Source organism: Protopterus annectens, chromosome 9.part0 (genome assembly GCF_019279795.1).
Source record: "Protopterus annectens isolate FY-2018-M chromosome 9.part0, PAN1.0, whole genome shotgun sequence".
Classification (NCBI taxonomy): Eukaryota; Metazoa; Chordata; order Ceratodontiformes; family Protopteridae; genus Protopterus; species Protopterus annectens.
This window is the reverse complement of record NC_056743.1, coordinates 435,076,847-435,102,391: the sequence shown is the minus strand read 5'-3', so window position 1 is coordinate 435,102,391 and position 25,545 is coordinate 435,076,847. Positions and strand designations below refer to the sequence as shown.

The following is a 25,545-nucleotide window of genomic DNA, read 5'->3' as shown; positions in this document are numbered from 1 at the left end:
ACCTACCCAAAAGACTTCTGTCGAGACAAACCAGAACTACCTTACCACTGAGCAGCAGTTTGTTGGTTCCAAGTGCTAAGAATAACAGATTTGTGAAAGCTCATCTGTTAAAGAAATGCCTACCCCAGAAGTCTTACTACGATAAGTCCAGCAAACCGCTCAATCCATTACGTGAAGGAGAGACAGTGAGAATGCTAATGTGCAATGTTTATGATCGGACTGGAGTCGTGAACAGTATTTTCCCAGAGCCGAGATGGTATATTCTGGAATCACAAGGAGCAGAGTTTAGGGGGAATCGGAAACATTTGATTCCAGTGTCCATGCCTGTACCACAGCACCTAGCCTGTGAGAAAGACTCTATCTCACAGTGAGTTGTCCAGTGCTCCAATTCCTGAGAACATCCTAGTAAATATCCCTGTTCCTAAGATGAATTCCAAAGTTCTTGATACAAACTGTTCGCCTAAGACTGTCCCTGTTGCTAAACCCAATTCTGAACACTATGTTACTAGAGCAGGTTGTATTTCCAGACCATGTTACAGATACACGCCAACTTGAACATCAACATTGTGTTTGTTTCTAATGTCTATATATTACTGCATGTCTTATTCTAATGTCATTTCACTGAAGACAATTTACTTAAGAGGGAGGATGCAGAGAAGTGTGTGCGTACCACTTTAAGTAGCTTTCTAGGGTCTTGTGCAAGCGTATATATACCGAGCACGTGCAAGCTTGACTGCCATTTTATAGTAAGCTGTTGAGATGTAAGCTTGTATGTCTGTGTAGTCTGTCAGTTAATCAGTCTGTTTATATTTTGTAAAGCTGCTATCCATCCTGATGTGTTTCTGTGTAATAAAGCATATAAATGAACTACCCCACATGTTCGTCATCTATACTAGAGAAGGATGAGTGACAGCTAGGGGGTGGGATAAAATTAAAGTGAAGTTTAAAACTAGGGTGGAAATAAAGGAAACGGAAATATGACTAAGAAGTAACAAGAATTATTTAGAGGGACTACAAATGTTAAAGTACTGCAAAATAGGGGGAATCTCTCGGAACAAGAAAAGGAGCAACTGCAGAATGCTAAACAGAAAATAAGGAATTACCTCGATAACATGCACAAGTTTAGAAAGACTGCTGCTAAGCAACTGTTTTTTGACAATAATTCTAGAGCACAAAAACTTTTAGCACAATGACTCAAGTAACAGAAAGTGGAAATGGCCATCACCAAGCTTAGGGAGCCTATAACAAGGAAGTATTATAAATATTTTGAAAATTTTATGAAAGTTTGCATAAAGCAGAGAAATACAGAAATCAAGAAAAGGTACAAATGGAAATGTTTATGGACGAATTAAATATGCCAAGGTTAGAGGTAGATGAGACTCAATTGCTAACAGTTATGATAGGAAGAGATGAGATAAAAATGGCTATATATAACCAATCTACAACAGATGGTATTCCTGTGGAAGTTTGGAAACTAGGAGGGAAAAACCTAATAAAGATCTGGAAGGTTTTGTTTATAGGTTCACAGGTAGGTACTAGGCTATCGGCCCAAGGGCTTAAGTAAGCGTAGGCAACAAGGTTCCCTGGTTTACACCACCCAAGAAAGTTAATTTCCTGTGCCCCTGTCGAGCAGAGCCACAGAAGTGATCCCTGGGGTGTATTTCTATTTCCCATCCACTCATTAAGATTTTTCTTGAAGAGTGCTAATGAGGAACTTTGCTTGACATAAATGGGTAGCTTGTTCCAGAGTATAGGAAGTCTCTGGGATAGGAATCTATCCCTCCAGCATGTCCTGTTTATTGTGGTGACAAGGTTAGGTTCCCTAGAGAGTGTAGCTTGGATGGATTGGGATTTCTTTAGGTGTAGCATGTCCAACAGCTCTGGGTTTAACATAACTTTATATGTTGGGGAGAGATCTCCTCAGAGTAGGCGATATGCTACAGAGTAAAGCTAGAGTTTTTTGAGACGGTCAGTGTAGGGCATCTGTTTGAGACCAATAATCCTCTTTGTGAGGTACTTCTGTGACCTTTCCAGCTGCTGCAGATATCTTGTGAGGTACATTCCAAAAGGGGCGTTGTACTCTACAATGGGTCTAATGAGTGCCGAGCAGAGGGGAACAATGACCTCTTTTTTCCTGGATGAGAACCCTTTTGTGATGAGGTGCGCCAAACAGAAGGAGTTCCTGACAACTGTGGTGATGTGATTATCAAAGGAGAGACTACTGTCCACCTGGGTCTCAAGGTCTCTTATCACACAGTCGGTGTTAAGTAGACTGCCGTTTATGTGGTAGCTCATGGGTACAGAGTTTTTACCAAAGGGGATGACAATGCACTTTTTGGCATTGAACTTGAGGCCATGCCTCTGACACCAGGCATCTGTCTCAGTGAGGCTCTTCTGTAGGATGTCCACATCATTTGGGGACTTGACTACAGCTCCTAGTTAGAAGTCATCTGCGAACTTCGTTAGCCAGAGGCCTTATGTACTTCAGAGAAGTACATAGCAAACAGGAGAGGTCCCAGGACTGAACCCTGTGGTACTCTACTTGTCACTGGTTTGAAGTCAGATTTGGAGTTTGCAACTTTCACAGTGTGGGTTCTGTCAGTGAGCCAGTTGGCAACCCATCTTGTGATGTAGGGATTTATACCTAGTTTAGTGATAATTCCAGAATGGGGGATGGTGTTGAAAGCCTTAGCGAGATCAAGATAGGCTGTATGAACAACCTTACCCTCGTCTACGTCTTTGGTGACTGCCTCAAAGAAGTCGATCAGGTTCAGAAGGCATGATCTGCCTTTCACAAACCCGAACTGGGTGGGGTCCAGAGTTTGGAGGACTGAACCCTGTGGTACTCTACTTGTCACTGGTTTGAAGTCAGATTTGGAGTTTGCAACTTTCACAGTGTGGGTTCTGTCAGTGAGCCAGTTGGTTTGTTTATGTGTTCCATGATGATACGTTCCATGGCCTTGCAAACCAGGCTTGTCAGGCTAATATGGCAATAGTTCCCAGGATCAGTGGTGGCTCCTCCTTTGTGGAGTGGGATAACTGTTGCTGTGCGCCATTCAGTGGGCACAAAGCCTGACGTAAGACTATGACTGAACATGCTGCTTAGGTGGGGAGCGAGGTCGTTCTGAAGTGTAAAACGCAGCCTGGGATGTTGTCCGGTCCCAAGGATGCTGTGTTTTTAGTTTTAGAGAGTGCAGCTTTTACCTGCATAGATGTGATTACAGGGACTATGCATTCTTCCTGTATAGATATGGGCCCTTTAGGGGGTGAGAGGGGGGTAAAGATAGCACTGAACCTACCTGCCAGGATGTTGGCAATATCAGTTGGTTCTATAATTTTTGTGTCGTTGTGCTGTAACTCAGAGCAGATCTGGGTATTGCCATTGAGATTCTTGACATAGCTATAGAATGCTTTGTGGTTGCCCTTAGAGTCAGTGGCAATTTTGTTTTCGTAGCTAGCTTTGGAGGATCTTATAAGGATCTCAGCTTCTTACTGAGGCTGACCAGGGAGCTCCTCCACTCATGGCAGTTTACTCTCTTTTGCAACAGTTTCTTCCTTCTGTTGTTGAGTTTGTTTATGGCAGGGGACCACCAGATTGGCTTCCTTTTTTTGGAGGATAGCGTCTTGGTTTTGTTTGGGATAGCATGATCCATGCACTCATGTAAGTGCTTATAGTGTGCATTTGTGTAGGATTTCAGCAGTTGTAACTGTATTGCCATCTGCAGGGGTGTCATGACGTTCGACATTTCTGTCTTAAGAAGCATGAAGTTGGCTATGGAGAAATTTTTTACCATGGTTTCTTTAATGTTGGGTGGGGGCGGGATGCAGATATCTAGGGTGATTAGCTTATGGTCGCATCTGACCAACGAGGAGTTGATTTCAGGTGTGGAACATCGGTCAGTCATGCTGGTAATGACCAGGACATTGTTGCCCCTGGTGGGGGTGTGGATAAGTTGATCCAGGGCATTGGAATTTATGAATTCCAGAAAGCGTTGAGTGAAGGAGTTGGTACATGAGCAGTTTTCCCAGTTAATGGTGGGGGTAGTTGAAATTGCCCATTATTAGGGTGTTTGGTTGAACCCTAATATTTTCCAGTATATTAAGGAAAAGAGGATTGGAAATCCTGGGGCATGGTGGGGGATCTGTAGCAAGCTATAATTTGGATTGCAGTTTTGCCCAGAGTTAGTTGCACTTGGATAACCTCGGATGCATTATGCTGCGCAACTAGCCTGGAGGTGTGGATATCCCTAATGAATATGGACACACCTCCGCGTTTGGTGTTCTGGTCCAGGTCAGATGGCCGAAAAGTGTGGTATGAGTTATAGCCTGGTAATGCAAGAGTGCTCTCTAGAGCCTTGAACCAGGTCTCAGCCACTGCACAGATATCGATGTTCTCCATTTTAAGGAGTGCCTCGAGTGAGTGCATTTTGAGATTTAGACTTCTAGCACTGAGTAGCATTACCCTCTGTTTTTGCTTGCCTATTCCTGTTACGATGGTGAATTTGTCATTTGAACCTTGCCTAGAAAAGGCACTATAGGGGCGGCAAGACCCTTAGCCAGTATCCGGAATCCCAGGAGCGACAAGTGCAGGCCATCTCTGGCTAAGCATCGTGGTCTATCAACCATGTCATCCCAGGCAGACAGATACTGGATCACCTTAGAATGACACCAGAAGCTTAGCCAATTGTTGAAGTCAATCATTTTGTCCTTGTACTGCGGTATCATTCTGGATGATGGCAGGATGCTACTCAGGGCTAGGGTCATACCTGCCTGGGCTACAAGATCAGACAGCACTTCCGTGTCTCTTTTCATGTAGTCCAGAGAGGTACATCTCAGGTCATTCACGACAACATGGACAATGACAGAGTCCTATTTGTACTTGCTGTGGAGTGACCTGAGTGTGTGGGTTATGTGGCGGATCCTGGCACCTAACAGGCAGCTGACAGTAACCTTTTCCTTGTTAAGCCTGATGAGTGGGACATCAGTGTGCTTGACTATAGAGTGACCTATGACTGGTGTGTTGGGTACGTTGTTTTGCCTTATGGGCTGTGGTTTATTGGCACACTGAGTCTGTGGGCTATGTGTCATTCGAGTTGTGTTGGGGGGGGTGGAGGTTGCTTGCGTTTCTGCTTTGGAGGACTCTGTTGCTTGAGCAGATTATTATTGAGAGCCTCCGCGAATGTTTTTGTGTTTCTATGTGTGGATTTTGGTGGTGTAGGTTTAGTGGGTCTATGTCAGGAGTGTGATGTGGTGCAAGTGTTTACCTTCTACTCTTCACTGTCAAGTTCAGTCTTGGTTGGAGAGAGCTTTACCTCCAGTTTGGCTACATAAGTGCATCTGTCACAGGTTGTGGTGGTGGGTGGTAGGAGGAGAGGGTTGTCTGTGTACATGAGGCAATTGCTACATTGCCCCAAGATGCCCAGATTCATCAGACAGACAGGAGAGAACACTGGGAGCTGACCCTTGGACATGCCTGAATAAAAAACTACTTTCCTCTAGACAAGTGAGGAAAGTGAGTATAAGAGCTGTTTTTCTCTAAGCAAGTGAGGAAAGTAAGTACAAAAACTGTTTTTCTCTAGGTAAAGAGAGTGGTTGAGTGCTGTAGTAATTTGTAGCTTATTTAGTGCTAACAACAAGTTCTGAACAAGTACGGAGCACGAATAAGCAAATTCAAGTGCTAAAACTAAGAATATGCACCTGGATCTTGTGGTAGATAGGCTACCTAGTGCCTACCACTCCCACTGATAAGCTAGAAGGCTTCCCTCCAACACAGAAAGGCTTGGGGGGCTCAGAAGCTTACAAACAGTCCTGGATACAGCAAATCTGTATCTGGATTAGACTAGTTACAGGAAAGGTGGGAAACAAGTGCAAAAGCGGGCTTTCAAACCAGACAGTTGAAAGAGATGGAAAAACTGCCAAACGGCCAAAAGACTACAATTTCGGGCCAGAAACTACTCTTGTGGTAGACAGGCTACCCAGCTCTTACCACTCCCGCTGATAAGCTAGAAGGCTTCCCTCCAACATAGAAAGGCTTTGGGGGCTCAGAAGATTACAAACAGTCCTGGTTACATCAAATCTGTATCTGGACTAGACTAGTTACAGGAAAATCAGGAAAAGTTTAGAATTTTTTTTTGGAAAGTGGAAAGGGAGAAAGGAGAAGCTAAAGATAATTCAAAATTAAGGACCTAAGTGGCTTGCCTTTTACAAACGTTCTATCTATATTAGGTAGAATGAGCTAGTGACACTAGACTGGAATAGAACTGGGATAGAGCTGAACAGATGGGACTGGTAGGAGTGGCTGAAGTCAAAATATGTTCTCACTGTACTCGGTTGAGTGAGCAAATGAGATAGACCCAAGAGGAGTGTTCAAACACAAATTTACAGGAGGGATGGGCAATTCCAAATCCAAAAGATTAATACCATAACAAGAACAGGGAAGGAGGGCGGGAAACTAACTGCAGAGAGAGAGAGAGAGACCACAGTACTCTATGAAACAATTAAATAGAAAAATAAATAACTACAGAGAACACAGACCACAATGAAAAAATTATACAGTAAAATAAAATGCAGTACAATCTTTAACACTGCAAGTTTGTACTTTAACTCAGCTAGTAATGCAGTTGATTGTAGGCATGTAGCAGAAGCCAAACAACTCGGATATTGAGCAGTAATAATTTCAAAGATATGTGACTAACACTTATAAATACAGAGAAACCCTTTAGGCTAAGACTTTAACACTGAATACCAATGAAGTGAAACACAATGGCCCCCACGTACTGCGGAGAAAGAGACTACAGTATTCTATGAAACAATTAAATTGAAAAATAAATAACTACAGAGAGACACAGACCACAATATTCAATGAAACAAATAGAAAAATAAAATGCAGTACAATCTTTAACACTGCAAGTTTGTACTTAACTCAACTAGAAATGCAGTTGATTGTAGGTATGTAGCAGAAGCCAAACAACTCAGATATTGAGCAGTAATAAATTCAAATATATGTGACTAATACTTATAAATACACAGAAACCCTCAAGGCTAAGAGTTTAATACTGAATATCAATGAAGTGAAACAATAGCCCCCACTTAATGCAGAGAGACAAAGAGAGGCCACATGATTCTATGAAACAATGAAATAGAAAAATAAATAACTGCAGAGAGACACAGACCACAATATTCAATGAAACAAATAGACAAAAAATAAAATGCACTACAATCTTTAACACTGCAAGTTTGTACTTAACTCAGCTAGTAATGCAGTTGATTGTAGGTATGTAGCAGAAGCCAAGCAACTCAGACATTGAGCAGTAATACATTTAAAGATATGTGACTAACACTTATAAATATAGAAAAACCCTCTAGGCTAAGAGTTTAACACTGAATATCAGTGAAGGAAACACAATAGCCCCCACTAACTGCAGAGACAGAGAGAGACCACAGCATTCTATGAAACAAATAGAAAAATAAATTACAGAGGGACACATACCACAATATTCAATGAAACAATTAAATAGACAGAAAAATAAAATGCAGCACAATCTTTAACACTGCAAGTTTGTACTTAACTCAGATAGTAATGCAGTTAATTGTAGGTATGTAGGAGAAGCCAAACAACTCAGATATTGAGTAGTAATAAATTCAAAGATATGTGACTAACACTTATAAATTCACAGAAACCCTCTAGGCTAAGAGTTTAATACTGAATATCAGTGAAGTGAAACTCAATAGCCCCCACTTACTGCAGAGAGAGACAGAGCACAGTATTCTATGAAACAATTAAATAGAAAATTAAATAACTACGGAGAGACAAAGACCACAATATTCAATGAAACAATTAGACAGAAAAATTAAATGCAGTACAATCTTTAACACTGTAAGTTTGTACTTAACTCAGCTAGTATTGCAGTTGATTGTAGGTATGTTGCAGAAACCAAGCAACTCAGACACTGAGCAGTAATAAATTCAGAGATATGTGACACTTAAAAATACAGAGAAACCCTCTAGGCTAAGAGTTTAACACTGAATATCAATGAAGTGAAACACAATAGCCCCCACTTACTGCAGAGAGAGAAAGAGACCACAGTATGCAATGAAACAATAGAAAAATAAATAACTACAGAGAGACACAGACCACAATATTCAATGAAACAATTAAATAGACAGAAAAATAAAATGCAGTACAATCTTTGACATTGCAAGTTTGTACTTAACTCAACTAGTAATGCAGTTGATTGTAGGTATGTAGCAGAAGCCAAACAACTCAGATATTGAGCAGTAATGAATTCAAAGATATGTGACCAACACTTAAAAATGCAGAGAAACCCTCAAAGCTAAGAGTTTTAGCACTGAATATCAATGAAGTGAAACACAATAGCCCCCACTTACTGCAGACAGAGAGAGAGAGAGAAAGACCAAAGTAGTCTATGAAACAATTAAATCGAAAAATAAATAACTAGAGAGAGAGAGAGAGAGAGACAGACCACAATATTCAATGAAACAATTAAATAGACAAATAAAGTGCAGTACAATCTTTAACACTGCAAGTTTGCACTTAACTCAGCTAGTAATGCAGTTGATTGTAGGTATGCAGCAAAAACCAAACAACTCAGATATTGAGCAGTAATAAATTCAATGATATGTGTCTAACACTTATAAATACAGAGAAACCCTCTAGGCTAAGAGTGGAACACTGAATATCAATGAGGTGAACACAATAGCCCCCACTTACTGCAGAGAGAGAGACCACAGTATTCTATGAAACAATTAAATAGAAAAATAATTAGAGACACAGACCACAATATTCAATGAAACAATTAAATAGACAGAAAAATAAAATGCAGTACAATCTTTGATACTGCAAGTTTGTACTTAACTCAGCTAGTAATGCAGCTGATTGTAGGTATGTAGCAGAAGCCAAGCAACTCAGATACTGAGCAGTAATAAATTCAAAGATATGTGACTAACACGTATAAATACAGAGAATCCCTCTAGGCTAAGAGTTTAACACTGAATATCAATGAAGTGAAACACACTAGTCCCCACTTACTTCAGAGAGAGAGAGACACCACAGTATTCTAGGAAACAATTAAATAGAAAAATAAATAACTACAGAGAGACACAGACCGCAATATTCAATTAAACAATTAAATAGACAGAAAAATAAAATGCAGCACAATCTTTAACGCTGCATGTTTGTACTTAACTCAGCTAGTAATGCAGATGATTGTAGGTATGTAGCAGAAGCCAAACAACTCAGATATTGAGCAGTAATAAATTCAAAGACATGTGACTAACACTTATAAATACAGAGAAACCCTCTAGGCTAAGAGTTTAATGCTGAATATCAATGAAGTGAAACAAAATAGGCCCCACTTACTTCAGAGGGAGAGACAGTACAGTTGTGTACACTTGCTATAAATGTAGATGTTCAAGTGTATTCACTGTTGCAGTCATTACATTTGGGTTATCTGCTTGCAGGTTGCCCTCAGTCAGCCTGATTAACAAATTCTTGGGTCCTGCATCAGTTGCTGTCCCTTCTTCCATGATGTCAGGTCGTCAGGGATATAAAACATGCAGCCGACACCATTACATCAGTTTATCTTGCCCCAGATATCAGGTGCCCCCCTAATGGGAAGCAATTAAACATAAAATCACAAAGATATAACTCCAACAAAAAAGCAAATGCACCAAAAAGGCTTTTAAGCATAGTAAATGAAAGTAGAGGTATAGCCAAAAGAAGTTAGGGGGCTGGAGGGAGGGTAACCAGGACTGCAACAGTGAATGCACTCGAACATCTACATTTATGGTAAGTGCGCACAACTGTACTATGTTCTTCGTGTTTCACTGTTGCAGTCATTACATTTGGGTAGATTCCCAAAACTATGGTTGGGAGGAGGAATTTACATAGCATTAAGGCCAGCTATAAGGCCCTACAAGACTGCAGTGGCAAAGCCAGCTCTGGATTTAGAGAAAATTGGCAAATGATAATGCTTGGTGAAAGTATGTACAGAACTCCAGGTAGCAGCTTCTAGGATGTCCCTGGTAGGGACATCTCTGAGAAAGGCTGTAGAGGTAGATGCAGCCCTGGTGAGGTCTGATCCTCTGGGGAATAGGTTTTCCATGGTGCTTATAACAGAAATGAATGCAATGGCCTATCCATTTAGAAATCGTTTGCTTTGAAATAGCCTTCCCCTCTACCCCTGCAGCAAATTTCACCAGCAGTTGTTCAGATTTCCTTTGAGGTTTAGTCCTGTCCAAGTAGAATCTAAGTTGTCTGTGCACATCTAAGGAATGCAGTATCCATTCCCCTTTATTCTGTGGATTGGGAAAGAAGGTTGGCAAATGAATGAACTGATTAAGAGCCACACTGGATACCACCTTGGGCATGAAGGATAGATTGGTTCTGAGAGACACCCTGTCCGCATGAAAGATGATGAAAGGCTCCACTGCCATAAGGGCCTGTAATTCAGATACCATTCTAACTGAAGTGATTGCTAAAAGGAAAGCTGCTTTCCAAGAAAGAAATTTTAAGTCTGCAGTAGCAGCTGGCTCGAAAGCAGGTAGAGTGAGTTTCTCCAAGACAAAGTTAAGGTCCCGGGCTGGGGTTGGAGCTCTCCTGGATGGTCTCAAATTTTTGGCCCCTCTGAGGAACTGCTTGAGCAGTGGATGACAGAAGAGGGTAGGTTCTGTGTTATAATGAGCTGAAATGGTTGAGGCATGGATTTTAATGGAGGAAAAAGGCAGGCCCTTGTGAAGCATCTCAGTTAAGTATTGTAAAATCTGAGATAAATTGGGTGCTGCTGTGCTCATCCATTGAGATTGGTTCCAGGCACAGAATATTTTCCATTTTTCAGCATAAGAGTTTCTAGTACTAGGCCTCCTTGCCTTTAAAATGATATCCATCACAGGTTTGTTGAGGGATGGTAAAGGAGAAATTAAGTTATTAGCCAGGCTGCAAGGTTCAGTGTTGGAAGCTGAGGGTGCAGAATCTGGTTCTCCTGCTGAGACAGCAGGGAAGGAGTCTGAGGCAGGTGCCATGGAGATAACCTTGACACGCTGCGCAGGAGGGGGTACCAGTGTTGGCGCAGCCAGACTGGAGCAATCAAAATCATCCTTGGTTTGTCCTGTTTGATTTTTAGTAGTACTTTGGAGAGCAGAGGCAGAGGGGGGAAGGCACAGACTGATAGGTTTTTCCAGCTGAAGGACAGAGCATCCACTTTCCAGGCTTGTTTGTGGAGAGTCCTTGTGCAAAATTTGTCCAATTGGTAGTTCTGGGGAGACGCAAACAGGTCTATATCTGGGCTCCCCCATTTGCTTGTCAACATGTTGAAAATCGTTGGTTCCAGTTTCCACTCATGTGGGTCCATGAAGTTTCTGCTTAGTCCGTCTGCCAGTGTATTTAATTTTCCTGGCAGGAATTGAGCTTGTAGGTACACTTGGTAGCTCAAGGCTGTGTTCCACAATGCCATGGCTAGTCTGCAGAGGGGGTAAAAATGTGTACCCCGCTGCTTGCTTATGTACCACATAACAGTGGTGCTGTCCATCTTTACCATTAGTTGTCCGGAAAGAATGTGGTCCATGAAGGCTGTCAGAGCATTCTATACAGCTAACATTTCTTTTTGATTGATATGCAGGTGCATTTGACTTGAGTTCCATTTGCCCTGAATGCACTTCCCTGCCAGGTGAGTCCCCCTGCATAGTCTGATGCATCTGTTGTTAGGGTTTGGGCAGCACGGGGTGGTGTGAATGGTAGTCCCTTGTTTTGGTGGCAGGCTTCTGCCCACCAAAGGAACTCTAGGCGTAGGCAAGGTATGATAGGAATCATTGTTTCCAGGTCTTGAGAATGTTGACACCATAGGCTTTTTAGATACCACTGTAGTTTCCTCATATGCAGTCTTGCATATGGAATAAGAAGAATGCAGGAGGCCATGAACCCCAAGGCTTGCAGTATTTGTCTTGCAGATAGCTGGGTTTTTGTGGCCACTTTGCAGTAGGTTGTCAAATGAATTTGCTTTTCTGGCGTGAGGTAAGCCATCTGGGAAGTTGTATTCAAGCTTGCTCCCAGAAATATAATTTCTTGACAGGGTACCAGGTGTGATTTCTTTTCATTTATGGTGTACCCCAGATAAGTTACAACCCTTTTTACAAAGGCCAGATAATTCAAAAGTATGTCCTGGCTTTCTGCCTGAATTAGACAATCGTCCAGTTTTATGGGTATATTTGAATATTTCTTTGCCTGCAAAATGCAAAAACTGGAGCTAGGCACTTTGTGAATACCCTGGGCGCAGTAGATAAGCCAAAGGGCAGTGCAGAGAACTGATAGTGCGTGTAGCCTGCTTTGAAGCATAGGTATCTTCTGCAAAATTCCCTGATTGGGATGTGCAGGTATGCTTCTTTTAAATCTAGTGTTGCCAACCAGGCATCTTTGCCTAGCATAGGAAGTAATTGGTGAAGGGTCAGCATCTTGAATTTTGGAATCTCCAAAAAGGTGTTTAGAGTAGACAGGTCCAGGATAGGACGCCATAAATTGTCTTTTCTGAGTACCATGTACAAAGTCCACCAAGCCAGCAAACGACAACAGAACAACACCACAAGTGAGCTGGTATCACCAAACGGATGCACGATGAATGAAAACCGAATGAAAAGTAAAGTAACAAACTCTTTAATAGACCGTGAAGCTGCTGAAAAACATTAAGCGCTTTCATCCACAAAAGTGAACTTCTTCAGAATGCCATATTGACTAACAAACAATGAATTTAAAAACGTTTTGGCGCCAAACTCTGCCTTCTTTAAAATTGTACCTTAAAGAAACATTACATATCAATATAGCCTCGTACAACATATTCAATACTTTGTTACACATATAATGTATAAAAACTGCATAAAATCTAACTAATAATCATATAAAATCATTTTTATGCTAATTACTATTTTACTCATAAATAATGTTACTACAAAATCTTTGTATACAAAGGCTAATAAGGCATGGATTATAACTATACATGTACAATATTTTCATTATAGCACACTGTATATAACCAATCTTATTCATATTGTGTGCTACCAAGAAAAGTACAAAAGAAAGAAAACAATGTGAACATGACACTATTTTCCGTTTCTATCTAATCTCATATATAGATAGCATTACTTATAAATTCCTGTCTTAAACCATAATATGAACAATAATACTAATGTAGTTCTAAAATTGGTTTGATGATAATAAAATCATTTAATCCTGGTTTTCTTCCTGCGTCAGTAAAAATTTGCCATATTACCTCCTTTCTATTCAGTAATGCTTTAAAATTCCCCTCTTTTGAATTTATTTTCAACTGGTCTATAATACCAAATTTGAAAAAATGTTTTTCTCCATTATCAAATATATGTCTACTTGATGCATTATTCATGTTCTTGGTCTTTATACAGTAAAGATGATCTTATATCCGCCTTTTGAATTGGCGTTCCGTTTTCCCTATGTAAAAACTAGAACATGACATGCATTTGGCCAGATATATAATATTTCTGGTACTACAATTACCTTGCTTGAATTTGATGATGGTCCTATTAACATTATCCAGGATCAAATTATCTACTTCCAATATTACATGGCACTGGTTACATGAACCACATTTTTTCGTATGGTTATTAGTGCCACAATGAGTACCAATAGGGTGCCCTTGTTCTAATTTCTTTTTTAAATTGGGTCCAGTTTTGTATACAAAAATTGGAGACATACCTACAACAGTTCTAAGTTCATCTTCCACAACCAACATATTCCAGTTACTTCTCACAATTTTTTTGATATACTCAACATATGGTGAATATTCTAATATACATGCCCTACCAAATTTTGAAGTATCTGTTAGTTCTGTGGTATATCCCTTTTTGTTAAGTTCTCTACCTAATAAAGGGGGAAATTTGTTACCCCATTCGCTCACTACATATCTAGAAATGTTATCCTACAGTGCACTTCTGGTACCAGCTGAATAGCCCCCATGCTTAAGAGAGAAAGTACTTGTTTTTGGGCCTCTTCCTACTGATTTGGGGGTAGGTCCGGCCACCCACTTGGTGTTGGCAACGTGTGGAAGTAAAATATGCATCCCTGGGACACTATATTTAAAACCCATTTGTCCTGGGTAATGAGTTCCCAATTCTTTACATGCAGAGCAATCTTTCCCCCCAAAGGGTCAGTCAGTTGATAAGTGCTTGATAAGTGCTTGGAAATTTTAAAAGGAAGTCATTGAGACAGTTTACCATAGGGGGGAGTCTTACTATTCCCAGACTTGGATGTGGAGGCCCCCCATTGCTTAGATCTGTGAGTCCCCTGGGACTGAAATCTGGGTTTTATTGCTGTGTCTGGGTTTGGCTTGAGAAAACCTGGAAGGGACAGGAAAGGACCAATTCTTAGAGGGCCAGTGCCTACTAAATCTAGGAGGCTTAACTTGTAAAAAATGTTTAACAGTTTGCATAGATTTAGCTTTATCTTCCATTTTTTTTAAGAACTTCCTCAGCCTTGTTGCCAAACAGGCAGTCCTGATTTAAAGGAGCATCCATCAATTTAGCCTTAACATGATCAGGCAAAGATTGCTCCTTAAGCCAAGCATGCCTTCTGAGCACAGACCCATTAACAGCAGCCCTGCAAGAGGCATCTAATGAATCAAAACCATATTGCAAAGTATGTTTTCCAACTTGTTTGGCAGAATGCATTAAATCTTGTAATTATTTATTTTCCAAACAGTCAGGAATCAACATCATTTTCTGTTTAAGCAGTCCAATAACATGTTGCTGATATTTTAACATATGAAACTGGCAGTTTAAAGCCCTAATGGCCAAGGTTGCAGAAGTGTAAACTTTCTAACCCCATCTATCCAGCGCCCTGGAGTCTCTATCAGAAGGGGTAGGACTTTTAGCAGTAGAAGCCTTAATGCCCTTGGGCCCCTGTGAAATAGTCTCTGGATCTGCAATAGGATTTTTGAAAAGGAACCTGTGGGACTCAGGGACCCTGTAGTATCTGTCAGGTTTTCTGAGAGCAGGAGGCAGGGAATCAGGGGCCAAACTAGATTCCGAGAAAGCATCATCAACAATGTCTAGTACAGGAGGAATAGCTAAAGACTTATGCTGAGGCAGAAGAAGGAAATCCCTAAGCCTCTTTTTTGAATCAGAAAAATTCTAGCTTTCCCAGTGGAAATACTCCCTTAGAGTATGTAAGGTTTCCCCAAAAGAAAAATCCTCAGGAGGGGAAGCAGAGGGAATAGAGTCCTCTGCATCAGAATCCTCGTAAGTAGGTAAGGGCAAATCCAGATCATCAGAAGAGTCATAATCAACCTCAGTCCTAGGCCTCTTAGAAGTGTGGGGGGGGGGTTGGCTACCTCGATTAGAGTTATTAGATCTTCAGCCATTCTTATCATTTGCATTTTAGGCATAGAGGCCTGAGCATGTGACCTGGGCATCGGTTTTTTAGACATGGATTGAGATTTAGGCCTAAGTAATGAAGGAGGCGTCGATTTAATATTCAAGGCCGTAGGCCTGAATTCACCCTCAGAAGCCAGTGCCTGCACAGCAGCTCCGGACCCATCCAAGGTAGAGACATCAACGGGTTCCATAGATGAAGCATCTCGCGGCATACCGGACTCCGAATGGGTCTCAGTAGAGGCCTGCGAATTAAAAGTAGCGGATATCAGGGGCTATGAAAGCGCCTCACTGAGTACTGGCGAACTGGCGACTGGCTTAGGAGACGCGTCGGCAGTTTTGGACCTCGGCGGCTGGTCTCTGTCTTTATCTTTGAGTTTTTTCAGAATCCCAGTAGTCGGATGGCTAACCAACGACATTTCTGGACCGAAATATTTAGAGGCGAAAATATACCGACGACGGATAGTGCTCTGATTAAATAAAGCACAAAACCCGACAGCAAGGTACGTCGTGGTCAGGGCCTAGGCAAGGAATACAATACAAATAAAAATCTTTATGAGGTATTTGCTTTCCACAAGTAATGCAATTATTAACTTTTACTGACATCGGTAAGGAGCAAGAAAAAGTTTCCCCAACGGGGTACTTAGCTTTAGTTGAAGACTTCGGTTCTGAAACTCGTAAACGAAAATTTCAGGAGTCGGCCGACTGACACTTGCGAACTGCTTCTGCTTCGGGCACCGCACGGCAAGAAAGACTCATGTAATGGCGTCGGCTGAATGTTTTATACCCCTGACAACCTGAAGTCATGGAAGAAGGGAGAGCAACCAACGCAGGACCCAAGACTTTGTTAATCAGGCCGACTGAGGGCAACCTGCAAGCAGATAACCCAAATGTAACGACTGCAACAGTGAAACATGAAGAACATCACAGTATTCTATGAAAAAATTAAATAAAAAAATAACTAGAGAGACACAGACTGCAATATTCAATTAAACAATTAAATAGACAAAAAAATAAAATGCAGTAAAATCTTTAACACTGCAAGTTTGTACTTAACTCAGCTAGTAATGCAGTTGATTGTAGGTATGTAGCAGAAGCCAAGCAACTCAGACATTGAGCAGTAATAAATTCAAAGATCTGTGACTAACACTTATAAATACAGAGAAACCTTCTAGGTTAAGAGTTTAACACTGAACATCAATGAAGTGAAACACAACAGCCCCTATCTACTGCAGAAAGAGAGAGAGAGAGACCACAGGATTTTATGAAACAATTAAATAGAAAAATAAATAACTACAGAGAAACACAGACCACAATATTCAATGAAACAATTAAATGGACAGAAAAATAAAATGCAGTACAATCTTTAACACTGCAAGTATGTACTTAATTCATCCATTAATGCAGTTGATTGTATGTATGTAGCAGAAGCCAAACAACTCCGATATTGAGCAGTAATAAATTCAAAGATATGTGACTTTACATTTACAAATCCAGAGAAACCTTCTAGGCTAAGAGTTCAACACTGAATATCAATGAAGTGAAACACAATAGTCCCCACTTACTGCAGAGAGAGAGAGAGAGTCCACAGTTTTCTATGAAACAATTAAATAGAAAAATACATAACTACAGAGAGACACAGACCACAATATTCAATGAAACAATTAAATAGACAGAAAAATAAAATGCAGTACAATCGTTTACACTGCAAGTTTGTACTTAACTCAGCTAGTAATGCAGTTGATTGTAGATATGTAGCAGAAGCCAAACAACTCAGATATTGAGCAGTAATAAATTCAAAGATATGTGACTAACACTTATAAATACAGAGAAACCCTCTAGGCTAAGAGTTTAGCACTGAATATCAATGAAGAAAAACACAACAGCCCCCACTTACTGCAGAGAGAGAGAGAGAGAGAGAGACCACAGTATTCTATGAAACAAACAGAAAAATAAATAAATACAGAGAGACAGACCACAATATTCAATGAAACAATTAAATAAACACAAAAATAAAATGCAATACAATATTTAACACTGGAAGCCTGTATTCAACTCAGCTAGTAATGCAGTTGAATGTAGGTATGTAGCAGAAGCCAAACAACTCAGATATTGAGCAGTAATAAATTCAAATATATGTGACTAACACTTATAAATACAGAGAAACCCTCTAGGCTAAGACTTTAGCACTGAATATCAATGAAGTGAAACACAATAGCCCCCACTTACTGCAGAGAGAGAGAGAGAGACCACAGTATTCTATGAAACAAATATAAAAATAAATAAATACAGAGAGAGACAGACCACAATATTCAATGAAACAATTAAATAAACAGAAAAATAAAATGCAATACAATCGTATAACACTGGAAACTTGTACTCAACTCAGTTAGTAATACAGTTGATTGTAGGTATGTAGCAGAAGCCAAACAACTCAAATATTGAGTAGTAATAAATTCAAAGATATGTGACTAACACAATACAGAGAAACCCTCCAGGTTAAGAGTTTAGCAATATCAATGAAGTGAAACACAATAGCCCCCACTTACTGTAGAGAGAAAGAGACCACAGTATTCTATGAAACAATTAAATTGAAAAATGAATAACTAGAGAGAGACACAGACCACAACATTCAATGAAACAATTAAATAGAAAAAAAATGCAGTACAATCTGTAACACTGCAAGTTTGTACTTAACTCAGCTAGTAATGCAGTTGATTGTAGGTATGTAGCAGAAGCCAAACAACTCAGATATTGAGCAGTAATAAATTCAAAGATATGTGACTAACACTTATAAATACAGAGAAAACCTCTAGGCTAACATTTTAGCACTGAATATCAATGAAGTGAAACACAATAGCCCCCACTTACTGCAGAGAGAGAGAGAGAGAGAGACCAAAGTATTCTATGAAACAAATAGAAAAATAAATAACTACAGAGAAACACAAACCACAATATTCAATGAAACAATTAAATAGACAGAAAAATAAAATGCAGTACAATCTTTAACACTGCAAGTTTGTACTTAATTCAGCAAGTAATGCAGTTAATTGTAGATATATAGAGCTACAGAAGCGATCCCTGGGGTGAACTTCTTATTTCCCATCCAATCTTCCAAGATTTTTCTTGGAGTGCTAATGAGGAGCTTTGTTTGATATAGATAGGTAGTTTGTTCCAGAGTATGGGAAGTCTCTGGGACAGGAATCTATCCCTACAGCATGTTGTCTCTAGGGCGTGTTGCTCGGAAAGATTGGGATTTCTTTAAGTGGAGCATGTCCAACAGTTCTGGGTTTGCCATAGCTTTGTAGGTTAGGCAGAGATCGCCTCTGAGGAGGCGATATGTGACGGAGTGAAGCTGGAGTTTTTTTAGACGGTCTGTATAGGGCATCTATTTGAGGCCGGTAATCCTCTTTGTGAGGTATTTCTGCGGCCTTTCCAGTTGTTGTAGATGTCTTGTGAGGTACATACCAAAAGGGGCGTTGTACTCTATAATGGGTCAAATGAGTGATGAGTAGAGGGGAACAATTACCTCTTTTTTCCTGGATGAGAAACCTTTTGTGATGAGGTGTGCCATGTAGAAGGATTTATTTTATTTATTTATTTTACATTTGTTGACCGGGCTAGTCTAACTGGATACATGTCCATTTTCAGGAGAGGCCTGGGGAGAAAAGCTCCTACAAGTTACAAAGACAAGTATGCAATATAACAATAGACAAGTTTACAAAAAAAATTGTTAGATACAATAAAAAAATGACATGAAATAAAAAACTTAGTAACAATTTTCGTAAGGGATACTCATAAAAAAGAAGTAAGACTTTTTTTTTTTTTTTTTTAATCAGATGAGAGTTGAAGTTCACTATTATCAGGGAAGTATACACTATATTTGCAAGAGCATTAGGAACCAAGATTAGTTATGACATTTTTGTATATTGGGTATAATCAGTCAGGGTTGGAGCAGGGACAAAGCCAATGATTCTTTAGATATTGTTTAAGATGCTTTTTGAATAGATGTGTGGAGGCAAGTGAAGACAGTTCAATTGGAAGTTGATTCCAGCTTTTACCTACTGTGTTGGAAAAGAGCGAGTCCCCTGCTTTGTTGTTTGGTTTGACACTAGAAACTAGAGGTTTGCTAGCTGAGTGAAGTGTAGGGAGATTTTTGTAGGGGGTGATTAGATTAGTGAGGATTGGTGTATTATTGGGGTGATGGAGGATTTTTTGGGTTATCACAAGTTGCTGATAGAGTAGCTTATTATGCAGTTCAAGCCATCCCAATTGTTTGAGGTTATGACAGTGGTGAGTTCTATAGGGGGAACAGGTAGCAAATCTAGCTATGTTGTTATAACAGGTGGAAAGTTTATTCATGTTATTTCTAGATAGATTAGTATAAATAGCAGAAGCATAGAAGAGGGTAGAGGAAAGGTGGGTCTGTGCAAGAGTAATTCTGGCTGGAGGGGTAAGGAAGGGCTTGATTCTACAGAGAGTGCCTAATTTTTTGTTGACAGTTTTTATTGTGGAATTAATGTGTTCATCGAAGCTAAGGGAGTTGTCAATTGTAACTCCCAGAAAGCGGGTAGAGGTATCAGGGACTATATTAGTGCCATTGCTAGAGGTTACTGTGAAGTTAGGGATAGATGACTTAGGAGTCGGAGCAAAGAGTAGTAGCTTTGTTTTTTTGGGGTTCAGAAGGAGGCAGTGTTGCATGAACCATTTTTCAACAGTGTTTAAAACTGATTGGGTTTGGAGTTGGAGAGAGTGAATGGATTTGGCAGAACTAATTAATGTTGAGTCATCTGCGTATTGGATGCAAGTGGCTTGTGGAATATTGGTATGTAGATTGTTAATAAATAATGAGAAGAGAAGAGGACCTAAAATAGAGCCTTAAGGTACACTGATTGTCACTGGGAGGGAAGAAGAAAGGGTATTATTCCAAAGGACAGCCTGCTGTCTTTTCAAGATAAGATTTAAACCAAAGAAGTGATTGTGAGTCAAGTGATTGGGCTTTTAGGATTTCCAGGAGTAAGTTGTGATTCACCATATCGAAGGCCTTAGAGAGGTCTAAAAATAGGGCCGAAGAGAAAGTGTTGTTGTTGCGATTTTCATTAATAGAGTTGGTGAAGGATAGTAGAGCAGTAGTAGTGCTGTGGAATGGTCTAAAGCCATGTTGGCAATTGGCAAGCAGATTATTGTGCATAAGGTGGTCAAGTAGCTGTCTATGTATGCATTTCTCCATTATTTTAGCAATGGGTGAGAGTAAGGCTATAGGCCTAAAATTAGATAGCTCAGTAGATGAGCTGCCTTTGTGTAGGGGATAATGTGGGAAACTTTCCATATGGATGGGATTTTGCTTTCAGAGATAGTTCTATTTATAAGGATGGAGATGGGGTAGGCAATGGCTTTAGCTGCTATTTGTAGGTATTCTGCTGGAAGGCAATCAGCAGACGGGGTGCAGGGTTTGAGTTTTTGAAGGAATTTAGAAATGAGGGATGTAGGAACAGGTTGTAAATGAAAAGTAGGAGTTGTAGGATTAGGGGTGTTAAGAGGCAATGTGGTGCTTGGTGGTATAGAATTTGCAAGGTTTAGAATGGCTTCAGTAAAATAGTTATTGAAAGCATCTGGAATCTGGTTGGAGTTATTATGGAATCCAGAAGGTGAAGGAGTTTTAGAGTGTCCTGGTTGAAGTAGTTTGTTAATGCCTGACCAGAAATTTTGAGGTTGTGCTTTTTGGGATTGAAGGAGTTTAGAGTAATAGTCTTTTTTATCGCTGAGAATGTCTTTCTTGGTGGCATTTCTTAATTGTTTGAAATAAAGGTGATCTGATGGACTTTTAGAAGTTCTCCATTTGTTCCAAATTTTATTTCGGAGGTGGATCTTTTGTCTAGTTTCCTTGGTTAGCCAGGGGGCAATTTTGGTCTTTAGGTGGGAGGATCTAATTGGGGCATGGGAGTTTAAGATTTGTATGAATTTTGTATTGAAAAAGGTTACTGCTTCATCTAGTTGGAGGTTAAGCATAGGAGACCAATCACATGCTTTGAGTTCATTTTGGAAGGATTGGGGATTGAAGAATTTTTTGGAGCGGCAGGTTATATTATTATGGAAATTAGGACAATGTGTTTTCTGCCTAATAACATAGGTTATCATGTGGTCACTAATATCGTCAGGAAGGATTCCTGGTTTATAGGTAGTAAGATGGCTATTGAGAAGGATCCAGTCTAAGGTGGTAGCTTTATTACTTGGTTTATGGATTCTGGTAGGAGTGGTAATTATTTGAGAGAAACCATGTAGATTTATGTGATTGGTAGGATTGTGTAAAGAGCAAGTTATCCAGTCTATATTAAAGTCTCCTAGAATAATGGTTTCTTGAGGCAGGTGTGAGGAGAGGTGATAGAGTATGTTTTCAAGTGTATTTATATTATTTCCTGGAGGAAGATATATACAAATAACATAGATGGATTTGGAGTTGTTAACTTCTAGCTTGGCAGTTAGGATTTCTGCATTTTTAGTAGGTGGAAGGTGCATGTCAAAGGTGCTAACTTGGAGTCATGTTTTGTACAAAATGGCTACTCCGCCGCCTTTTTTGGTTTTACGGTCATTTCTTAGGATATTGAATCCTGGAGGAATAATTACCTGGTCAAGGGTAGTGGGTTTTAGCCATGTCTCTGTTATGCAGAGAATGTCAAAGGAATAAACTTGTAAGAGTGCATGAAGGTAGGTAGTTTTGTTGTTAATGCTACGGATGTTGAGGTGTGCTATCAGGAGGGAGTTAGATGGTCTATTTGTAATGGTGTGATTAAGTGTGGAGTTATTTGGGAGATTGTGTACATGAGTATTGGGACCGGGATTAGGATGAATATTGCCGGCTAATAGAGGGTGTTTTTGAGGAAATTGGATACATTTTAGAATTTTGTAGTTAGTGAAAATGGACCGTTTGATGTGGAGGTAGGTTAAGTGGGTAGGTCTATGATACTTAGGAAGTAGGTATGTAGAGGTACAGGTTATATTACTATGTTGTAGAGTATGTCTTAGGGAATTAGGGAGAGTTTGTTGGTTGGGATAGTGTTCAAGGGAGGTTAGTGTGTAAGGTATAGTGAGAGCTACAACAGTTACAGTTAAGAGTAGAGTATGAGTAGAAATTAATTTCTGTGTTGGATCCATTAGGTTAAAAGAAAAATGTAAGAATCAGTGGAAAGAGAGATGGAATGTAGAGGTATGTGGGAAGGGGGTGGAGAGTGGAATGGAAGTAAAAGGAAGGAGGAGGGAGAGGAGAGTTTAGTGTGTAGGTATGAAAGAGATGTGGGAGTGGAAGTAAAGAAGTGTGGTGGAATGGGTGAGATAAGGGTTAATAAATAAAGAGTAAAAGGAGGAGGAAGAAAAGGTTTTTATACTGACTATATTTCCTATATTTATATTTCTTGACTACTGTGGTGATGTGATTATCAAAGGAGTGACTACTGTCCACCTGTGTCCCAAGGTCTCATCACACTTTCAGTGTTAAGTAGACTACGCCTATGTGGTAGTTCATGGGTATAGAGTTTTTACCAAAAGGGATGACAATGCACTTTTTAGCACTGAGCCTGAGGCCATGGCTTTGACACCAGGCATCTGTCTCAGTGAGGCCCTTTTGTAGGATGCCCACATTGTCAGGGGTTTTGATTATGGCTCCTAGTTTGCAGTCATCTGCGAACATCATTAGCGAAAGACCTTCTGGCATTAGCCTGTACTTCAGTGAAGTAGATACCAAACAGAAGAGGACCCACGACTGAACCCTGTGGTACTCCACTTGTCACTGGTCTGAAGTCAGATTTGGAGTCTGCTACTTTCACAGTGTGAGTTCTGTCAGTGAGCCAGTTAGCAACCCATCTTGTGACATAGGGATTTATACCTAGTTTAGTGAGTTTATCTATAATTCCAGAGTGGGGGATGGTGTCGAAAGCCTTGGTGAGATCTAGATAGGCTGTGTGAACCACCTTACCCTCGTCTACAACTTTGGTGACTGCTTCAAAGAAGTCTATCAGGTTTAGAAGACACGATCTGCCTTTTACAAACCCGAACTGGGTGGGGTCCAGAGTTTGGAGATTACCATTGTCTTTGTTTATAAGTTCCATGATGATACGTTCCATGGCCTTGCAGACCAGGCTCGTAAGGCTAATGGGGTGGTAGTTCCCGGGGTCCGTGGTGGATCCCCCTTTGTGGAGTGGAATAACCACTGCTGTGAGCCAATTCAGTGGGCACAAAGCCTGAGGTGAGGCTATGACTGAACATGGTACTTAGGTGGGGTGCCAGTACGTTCTGCAGTTCATGTAGAACGCAGTCTGTGATGTTGTCAGGTCCCATGGATGCTGTGTTCTTGGCTTTGGAGAGTGTGTTTTTTACCTGTGCAGCCATGATTACAGAAAGTTTGTATTCTTCCGGTATAGAGATTGGTCCTTTAGGGGGTGAGAGGGGGGTAAAGTTATCACTGAACCTATCTGCCAGATGGTGGAAATATCAGTTGGTTCTGTATATTTAGTGCCATTGTGCTGTAACTCAGAGCAGATCTGAGTGTTGCAATTAATATTCTTGGCATAGCTATAGAATGCTTTGTGGATGTCTTTAGAAACAGTGGCAATTTTGTTTTCGTAATTAGCTTTGGAGGATTTTATGAGGGATCTCAGCTTCTTACTGGGGCTGACCAGGGAGTTCCTCCAATCATGGGATTTTACTCTTTTTTTGCAGCAGTTTCCCCTGTTGTAGAGTTTATTTATGGCAGGGGACCACCAGATTGGCTTCCTTTTTTTGGAGGACAGTATCTTGGTTCTGTTAGGGATAGCACGATCCATACAGTCGTGTAAGTGCCTATAGAGTGCATTTGTGTAGGATGCAGGCTGTCGTGAAGTTTGCCACTTCTGTCTTAAGAAGCATGAAGTTGGCTTTGGTGAAATTTTTTACAGTAATTTCCCTAATGGCGGGTGGGGGTGGGATGTGGATGTCTAGGGTGATTAGCTTGTGGTCGGATCTGACCGAGAAATTCATCTCTCTTGTGGAACACCGGTCGCCCATGTTGGTAATGATCAGGTCTAGGATATTCCTGCCCCTGGTGTGGGTGTGGATAAGTTGATCCAAGGCATTGGAATTTATGAACTCCAGAAAACGTTGGGCAAAAGTGTTGGTACATGAGCAGTTTTCCCAGTTAATGGTGGGATAGTTGAAATCACCCACTATTAGGGTGTTAGTTTGTACCCTAAGATTTTCCAGTGTATCAAAAAATGAGGAGTGGGAATCCTGGGCCATGGTGGGGATCTGTAGCAAGCTACAATTTGGATTGTGGTCTTGTCTAGAGTTAGTTGCACTTGGATAATCTCGGATGCATTATGCTGAGCAACTAGCCTGGAGGTGTGTATATCCTTAAAGAAGATGGACACGTCTCTGCCTTTAGTGTTTCAGTCCAGGTTAGGTAGCCGAAAGGTGTGGTATGAATTACAGCCTGGTAATGCAGGGCTACTCTCTGGAGCTTTGAACCAGGTCTCTGTTACTGCACAGATGTCGATGTTCTCCAATTTAAGGCGTGCCTCGAGTGAGTGTATTTTGAGGTTTAGACTTCTAGCATTGAGTAGCATTACCCTCAGATTTTGCTTGCTTGTAACTGTTATGGTGGAGAATTTGTCATTTGAGCCTTGCCTAAAAAAAGCAAGAGCCTTAGCCAGTATCCGGAATCCCAAGGGCGACAGGTGCAGGCCATCTCTGGGAAAGCATCGTGGTCTGTCGATCATGTCATCCCAGGCAGATAGATATTGGATCCCATTAGAATGATACCAGAAGTTTAGCGAATTGTTGAAGTCAATCATTTTGTCCTTGTACTGTGGTACCATTCTGGGTGATGGCAGGATGCTACTCAGGGCTAGGGTCATACCTGCCTAGGCTACAAGATCGGAGAGCTCCTCCATGTCTCTTTTCATGTAGTCCAGGGAGGTACTTCTCAGGTATTCACACCAACACGGACAATGACAGAGTCATATTTGTACTTGTTGTGGAGTGACCTGAGTGTGTGTTGTGGAATATTTTAAGACCGTTTCAAATCTTCTTGGGATACAAAATTAATGTAGCTAAAACAAAGGCAATTGTGGTAAATTATGTTCCCACACATAAACTGGTCCAACAAAT

The 25,545-nt window shown here is 40.5% G+C and overlaps 1 protein-coding gene across 2 annotated transcripts in view; it reads right to left on the bottom strand.

Moving 5' to 3' along the window:
- Positions 1-25,545, bottom strand: part of ENKD1 (enkurin domain containing 1) — a 774,007-nt gene that overhangs the window by 604,078 nt on the left and 144,384 nt on the right. Inside the window, exon 1 of one of the 2 annotated variants that reach the window (XM_044082975.1) lies at positions 9,380-9,402. The exons of the other annotated variant lie outside the window; for it this stretch is intronic. The gene's annotated coding sequence lies outside the window, so the exon portion shown is untranslated. Of the gene's footprint in view, positions 1-9,379; positions 9,403-25,545 lie in introns of those variants that run through there. 2 annotated transcript variants of the gene reach the window in all.